The 7,178-nt window shown below is 35.4% G+C and overlaps 1 protein-coding gene across 2 annotated transcripts in view; it reads right to left on the reverse strand.

Annotated features, from left to right (window-relative positions):
- Positions 1-6,470, reverse strand: part of LOC122572061 (brain tumor protein) — a 168,539-nt gene extending 162,069 nt beyond the window's left edge. Inside the window, exons 1-2 of one of the 2 annotated variants that reach the window (XM_043736596.1) lie at positions 6,300-6,470; positions 6,044-6,212 (exon numbers count right to left, since the gene is read on the reverse strand). The gene's annotated coding sequence lies outside the window, so the exon portion shown is untranslated. Of the gene's footprint in view, positions 1-6,043 lie in introns of both variants that reach the window. The other variant, XM_043736595.1, reaches the window with a different exon arrangement.
- Between the last annotated feature and the right edge of the window lie 708 nt (positions 6,471-7,178).

The following is a 7,178-nucleotide window of genomic DNA, read 5'->3' on the forward strand; positions in this document are numbered from 1 at the left end:
GAGATTTTCACCGGTGTCCGATTTGACGTGATCTGACCGTACCATGATTGCCAGTGTGAATCAAACTTTAGCTTCCATGATGCGTGGTACAATGTATGTAGTTTGGTATCGGCAAATCGGCACCGGAAGCAACTTGTATCGATGCAGGAATCGGAATCCTACGTCGAGCTTAGTCTACACTGGCAGACATTTATCCTCAGACATTTGCAGGCTATAGATAAGCAAGTAAAAACACGAATTTTAGTAATTTTAAGCGTTTTAAAATCATTTATACATTTTTGAGATAGTAACAAGCGCACGCCTAAACGTGATAAATGAATAATTAAACATTTCCTATTAAAATTTATTTATATTAATTTTCGCTTGAAAGATACAGTGTCGATAAGGAATCTTGGAATAGTATTCGACAAGTTCTTTACAAGTACCGTATCATTTATTATGAATTAAATTTTGGCTGGCTAAAATTATCTTATAACAGGTGTTTCAAAACTTCCCAGCATAGTTATAAATTATAAATCATAATCTATTTGGCGAAATTCTCAACGATGTGACAATACGTCGGAAACTTCGCTGATTGCCACTGTTCGCAGAATAAATAATTTTGTCGAATTAATATTAGACTTTTAAACGTTGCTTTGATTTTTCAGTTGAAATAAATTGCTGCGTAACGGAACGATTAAAGATTTGAAACATCAAAAAATTTCAACATCTACTTTGATACAGTGCTATTAATAACTTTGTAGAATTACGCGCGAGTATTGTCAGAATTATGTTCATTAGAGAGCATTACCTTCGTGAGTCACGTTCATTGAAAATTCGTCGCGGTGGTTAATTAGTTTTATCGTCGTAAAGGTAGTATGTAGTATGTGACCAAATGTAATTATATAGCATCTATCTTACAGAAGAGATCATTAACATGGTTATTATACATGTGTACGTCGTACATTGTCGTCGTTGAAAGGATAAACTACAAATATGTTACAAAATTGGAACACCATTCGTCCACCAAGCGGTAAAAACCATTTCATGTGGTTAAACCAGACTAAATCCTTTTCAAACGATGGAAAGAGATTTTCTTGCGTATTGCGCGCAAATATTCGTCCAAAGCTCTTAATCTTATTTCAATATTCATTAAACTAAAACTATTGATCCTATCTTGATGTTATCTATATTAAATTTGGCTGAACTTCAAATTGTTTCGTTGTTAGCTATAAACGTTTAAATATTAATGTTCGTAAATCTTATCGATATAAATAAGCAGAAATATAATAATTTCTGGATGAAAGTGATCGGTAGAACAACGTCACCGAATATGAATGAGACGCGTGCTTCATACGAAATTCCATCGTATGTTTACAAAGAAGTGGAATGACACCGAAGTAGGGTTTACAACCACTATAACTAATGACAACATCGTCCGCATGCGATTTTCATTTACGCGAATACGATCGTTTCAGTAATATACCATTATGTTCTCTCCTGTAGCGAGTTTTTATACTCATTTACAAAGAAGGTTTGCGCAACATTAAAAGTAAATTATTTGACCATTTTCTTTATTAGCCTCGAGTCTTTGTATTATCAACTAATTGCGTTATCGTCTATACGAACCATTAATAAACCGTTCTCATATCGATTTAACTTCTTTTTCCGAAGCCAAGATGTTCCTAATATGAGATACGTCGTCGAAAACAAAAGCATCTTATGGATATTCGGAAATGGAGCAAACTGACAAGGAAAACAGTTCCGAATCGGAATTAGATTTGTGACGCAGAATTTGGTTTGTGTCTGTATTCTAAGGACCAAGCTAGCGAACGATAGCTGCGATACATCAAGAGCTAGAGATGGCTGCATGAATATCATGGGGCTACTAACGTTGCCTTCCTTCGTGTATCCAATTTATTTTAAAAAGAGGCAAAAAATAGGTAGCTTTTTATTTTACATGGCAATTTCAACTTTTCATTTGAATTTTAAACAGGAGCATTGTTTTAAAAGCATTAATTTTGTACTCTTTTATATTTCCTGTATTTTCATAGTGAATAACGGTATCTATGAAACTCGTAGCTTTTTAAGCATGTATAAGTGAATAACGAATGTACAAGTACAAAAATTTTTAAAAAGATTTTCTCTTTCTATTATCTGATATTTAATTAAACGCAAATCCGATACCGTTACCCTATTTTATTATTTAATTAATTTGATTCTTTGATCGGGGATAATAAAGCGAAATATAGTTTTTCCATTAATTAAAATTAACGAAAACATATTTCGTGTTACCATTGTTTAATAAATATTAGCGAAGAAGTTGGTTGCTAACAAGAGTATTTCGCAACAATTTTCGACAAACTATCAAAAATTTTACTTCTAACCAAAAAAAAAAAAAAAAAAAAATTCAATCGCGCGTTACTATTATGCTTGAAACAATAACGATTTGAGTCTGTATACGATTGCACATACATGAATGGTGCTCCAGAGTGAAAAAACTATTGTCGCCGACAGATCGATCCTTTCATCCCACCTCTCCGCTAGATGATACGAAAAAATATAAGAACGCTCTTTTTATTGTTTTTAACGTAGATTATGATGCAAATAAAAAAATTTCGTTCGAACTTTCCAAAGTTATTTGAAGGTCACTCTGTCACTCGCCATTTAAAAATGGTGTGCCATATTTTTGTTCCCTTATGACAAAAAGAAAAGGAAAAAAAGAAAGTCGCGTTCAATACGGTACTTTTGAGTGACTTCGGATCGAAACAAGGCCGCTCGTCATAATAAAAACATCGTAAGAAACAACAAGGAAAATGTTCCAATTTTTTATTTTATATCGTCTATCGTTTGTCAGTTTCTTTAAACGGGAAGAATTTGTAGACACCCTGTATGTAGTAAGATATCTGTTTTACGCTTAAAGCTACCTGCATAATATAAAAGTGATCTGAATTTCACTCTTCCGAATCTTACGTATCGTTGCGTGTCTTTAGTCAAAGTATTTTGCCTTTCACAGGACGCTCGGTTCGGCTGGATATCAAGCTGATTCACCGCACTTCCGTTAACCGCGCGTACGAGCAGTTCGAACTTGTAAACACATTGCGGACCGAAATAAGGTTTATATATTAATAGCTCGTTCCCAGATGCATCCGGATGAAAGTGGCCAAGCTGCGAGAAAGAGCGACTTCGAATCGGAAACCAACCAACACTGTGCCGTACGTGAAGAGAGCGTTTCTCCAACGTGCTCTTTGAAGCTTATGTTAAAGGCATCAATTGACCTTGAGTGGCTCGATGGTCTCTAGGAAGTACAACAAGTGCTTGAAAGAGCGTTTGATACCGAACAAGTGACCGAAATTCCCACTTTTGTATATTATCCTGACTCTTCGCGATATTTCATTTTTCAGTAAAATTGTACAATGAGAGTGATTTATTACGAATTATCGAACGTATAAGCCAAATAACCGAAAACTTATTTAGAAAAAAAGTACGGCAAAGTGTTCGATCAGAACATCCACCGTTGCTTTCTATAACTGTAAATCGTCTGTAGTAATGCCCACTTTAGCATCCGCAGTTGGGACCAAATCGGGACGCTTATTCGGGCAAGTGATATTCTGCGAATACAGCAAAAGCAAGAAAAAGGAACGAAAAGGAACGAGTGTGAGTGACATACTGATACGGATACGTGCGAACGCGGGCTCGAGCATCAATCGATATGTGACCGGAACGATCGACGAGGATCCGTGTCAAGTTTCATTCGACGCTTTATCTCATTCGGTGTGCTCGAGACTCATTCCGAGGTCCTATTTCCAAGAATTGGTGGGGATAGCGACGGACGCTTGAGCGAGCAAAAATCCGCACGCAAAAATGGACGCTACTGTATTAGGCAAGAGATGAATTCCATCGTGGAAAAATGTCGCGTCTTTAGACAAGGTCTCATCGTCAGAATATTTTTGTATCAGCGTTGAAGAAGCAGTGTATGGTCTAACGTTGTCATGAAGCAATTTCACAGAACGTTATTCCTTGTCAGCGATCTGACGATTAATAATTCTGACGAAATAAACTCTGAGATTCACTGAAAAATTTGGATTATTCGTTGATACGCCTAACATGTACAGGGTGTCTCATTTTAATCGGTCCCTAAGCTATATCTTATTTGAAAAAGTGTATCAAATAAAACTTGCGTTTCAATCTTATGATCATCACCAGATTTGTAGGTGTGTTGGAGAGATGTTTCCGAGATCTCCAGGTGATCTTTATTTTTTAAAATGGAACTATATATTTTTTTATACACAGTTTTTTAATTCTCTGCAAAAAGTTATCAAGGTACTTTTATCTGTTTATTTTTATAGACATATTTGGCAGGGTTTATATTATATCATGTTGTAAGGCGATATTTACGCAATTTCGTATTATATTAATTTCGTGTTATACGTCGTTTCTAGTAATAAGATATTCTAAATTTTACTAGTAATTTTTGTACATTCTTCGCTTAGAAATTTGTATCATGTTGTTAGGTAACAGTAACTTAAAATGGAACTTCGAACAGATGAAATCGCGTGCCTTTGATAAAATCTCTATTGCCGCAAAGTACATACATAGCAGGCTACTATATCGTTAGATTATAGAAAGGAGTCCGACATTATACCCCATCGCCTTCCAGAGGGCGGCGGGGTGTCCGCGAGGAAAAAAAAGAAAAAAAAAGAAGAGATTATAGAAAGGAGTGGGAATAGTGTACTTACAATAGTATCAATAGCATATTCATGTAATAACACGTATAAATATGGTATTAACATTAGTTTCATTAGCAAAGTTAATGGTATGAAATTAACATTAACGTCAGTTGCATAATTTACCATTCGTTTCGTATTTTCTTCCTCGACCAAAATAGAAATTTAAATTTTGACAAACAAGCGATACGAAAAAGATTATGATATGAAACTAACACTAACGGTAGTTACGTAATTGGCTGTTTTTCTTTCTGTGTTTCCTTCGCCGATCAAAATAAAAACTTAAATTCTTGCAAGAAAAATATCCAACTTGCTAGTAGCAAGTGAAAATAAAAATTAACGAGGAATATTAAGTTAAGACGCGTCTATTATATGCACGAATAACTCACTTTGTTTCGATGAATCATTATTTGGCGAGAAAGTATATTTTCGTGTCGTGTGCTCTTTCGATCGTCACTTCAACGAAGCATTGGACATGTCGAATAAAGGGACTTGATGATAATTTAGTTATATTCGTCAGGAGCATTGAATGAAAGGGCACAATCAATCTACTTGACATTACACAATTGAGGAAACAATAGTTATTAAATTTTCTATATCATTATATATCACTGTCATATCTTATAATCCTGTATTTGACCTTATCAAACTGAGACTACTTTTGAATAGTTAATAAATTAGTTTCCTTACTTGATTAAACTGTCCTTTACAAAGGCGACGTTAATTTCTTAATTTAAATTTATTAATAACCATATAAGTTTTCATATACCTTAAAAGTGCTCATCGATGTACTTGCAATTGATAAAGTTTGTAATTTTTTAGAAAATTATGCCCATATCGTGAGTAGCTGAGCGCTTTAATAAATACGGAGATAATTTGATAAAGTAGATTCGTTGAAATTTGTATAAAACCAACAGGAGATATTTAACAGTCGATGAATATTATAGAAATTGCTAAGTACAAAGAGTAATTCATAAATTACTTTCTTTTTGTAATGACTAGGTTTCTTAATATACTAGTTCCTCAATCACGAATAGGTTATGAAAGAAATTCAGACAATCCTTTCTATTCTAAATAATTTTGATACGTAAGCATTATTGCCTAATTAATCGAATACATTCAGCTAATTTAACCTCCTTTCAAAAACGTATCTATACAAATCGTATTGTTAAAAATTTAGAAAATAATAAGAATTTCGATCGAAAATAATAAGAATCGATCAAGATTTACGTAACATTAGTTAACGCGTTACCACGTTTTTGACTTTATTAACGCTAATAACATCGAAAAAGGAAAAGATTAATTGAACGTGTTAAAACGATCTTGAAGTTGCTTACCTTGGGCTGGCCATGCGATGACGTTTCTTCTTCACATTCGCCACGTGATAATAGTCCAAGGAATCGTGTTCAGAAAAATCCGAGACTTAACGACAACTGGACGAATCGAACCGACGATCAGGATCTTGTCAAATCAAGAAACGATCGCCAGAAGGAAATAACGTATTCACTAGAAAAATAACCACCGAACGATAACTTTGAAATTTGACAAAATATTTCTTTGGAACTCGCGAAAAATATTCCAAGTGTTCCTAACCTTAATACGCTAACGAGTGTATAGGGCCGACTTTAACCGAATTTGGACCAATTTTAAACGAACTTGGACCACTCGAGTACGCATCGACGACCGAACTTTTTCGCACGAGTCGTTACGGTCACGTCAACGACGGCGACGACGACGACGACGACGACGACGACGACGATGCTGACAGCGGCAGCCGACGAAGCGCGGATACACGACAGGAATAGAGAACTCCGGGGAGAGTAAAAGGGGGCGGTTGGCGGTAGCCGCGGAAAGGGGGTGGGGAGTGAAGTGAACCTAAGCGCAGGTTTCTGCGCTCGGCGAGTACATTTGCCTATCGAATGCACTTTTCTGCGATATGGGAATAGTCGTAGCAACAGGGATGCGTTTCTTCTTTTTTATTCGCTGCGAAAGCTGCGCTATCAACGCTTTTATGAAACATCTACGAATAGATTTTCTACGGTTCCTTTTTAATATTAGAGGAAAGTAGCCAAATATGGAATATCATTTCGTTTTTCCAACCTCATTCTCACAAAATCAATCACAACAAATAAACACTTTTATGCATATTCGACCATATATCTACGCTCAATTCCGGATCATTTTTACACTTTCAACTCTATGAACAATATTCGATATTGGATCGAAATTAAAAAGGTGGAAATCGTACCCAGTACGGAATAGACACCCAAATATGGAATACTGGCATCGGGTACTATGAAAATTAAAAGACAAACGAAAAATAGTTTCATTCTTTTTACTTTATTCTTCTTGATCGTAACAAAAGCACACGTTTCAATAATTCCAAGATGCAGTTATTTACAATAGCCGCAAGTCCGGGTATCAAACTCTGCAGCAGTACACTCGTGACTACGCTAAAGTGGTTTGATGCTT

This window comes from Bombus pyrosoma, linkage group LG10, assembly GCF_014825855.1.
Source record: "Bombus pyrosoma isolate SC7728 linkage group LG10, ASM1482585v1, whole genome shotgun sequence".
Lineage (NCBI taxonomy): Eukaryota > Metazoa > Arthropoda > Insecta > Hymenoptera > Apidae > Bombus > Bombus pyrosoma.